Here is a 987-nt window from a genome sequence, read left to right as displayed (position 1 = left end):
TTGTTGTTGTTGTTGTTGTTGTTGTTGTTGTTGTTGTTGTTGTTGTTGTTGTTCAGGACAGTAGAAGCCATATTTCACAAGAAAGTATAAGGCTAACTGTAACTGTAATTCCGAAAAGAGGTAGGTGATGCAGCGTCATGCAAAATTCACCACGCAAAATGACGAGCAGAAACGGCCGAACAAGAAATAACAAAACAAACCAGCGGAACCCTCCAACCTTTCGCACTATCACGAAAAGTCACTGTATAGGCTTAAAGGAACGTCCCTTTCAATAAAGCCTTACATCCGAATATAACGTCCATCCCCGATAGTACCAAGAGGAGGAAAATGATTGGACAGCCTTAGAAACGCCCTAAAATAATAACCCAAGTTCAGAACACCCCGCTTGGGATTCGACCAGGGCCATCCACTTCGTAGTCCAACATTATACCAACTGAGCTAACTGTGTCCATGCCGCTGAACAAAACACAATATTCAAATTTAAAAAAGTGAATTATAACAAGCTCTGAACTTACAGTGACCCCCTGTTTCCGCAAAAAATTAGCAATAAAATCCTCACCACACACACACACAGGGAACTAAATAGAATGCACGGTCACGTACCACAAAATGTCCGACGAAAGAAAACAACAGCCGATGCACTACTGACATCATAGCGGTGGTCAGTATTTTTTAATGTTTTCTTTCGTCTCGGGATTTCTTTCCTTTCAAAGCTTTTTGCTTTGTTTTGGTTTGGTTTGGGGTTTTTTAAATTTTCTCTTGCTCCTTTAAGCATTGGGCGTGCAGTAAGCGTGCATGCAAACAATATGATACAAGGCAAACAGCATCGGGGGCGATGCCCAGGGTCCAGTTGCGTTCATCGACAGGACTGGCCGGTTCACTGAGGACACGGATCGCTAAATGAACAGACCACCGCAGACGCTGGTCCAAGCTCCAGCTCCAAGTCCATGCACACAGACACGGGAATCAAAACACAACAAAAGATGA

General features: G+C 43.5%; 1 protein-coding gene across 2 annotated transcripts in view; it reads right to left on the bottom strand.

Annotated features, from left to right (window-relative positions):
* Window positions 1–987, bottom strand: part of LOC101863827 (serine/threonine-protein kinase PLK1) — a gene marked incomplete in the record, with an annotated part of 103259 nt that overhangs the window by 66940 nt on the left and 35332 nt on the right.

Source organism: Aplysia californica, unplaced genomic scaffold (genome assembly GCF_000002075.1).
Source record: "Aplysia californica isolate F4 #8 unplaced genomic scaffold, AplCal3.0 scaffold00337, whole genome shotgun sequence".
NCBI lineage: Eukaryota > Metazoa > Mollusca > Gastropoda > Aplysiida > Aplysiidae > Aplysia > Aplysia californica.
This window is presented reverse-complemented; position numbering and strand designations above follow the sequence as displayed.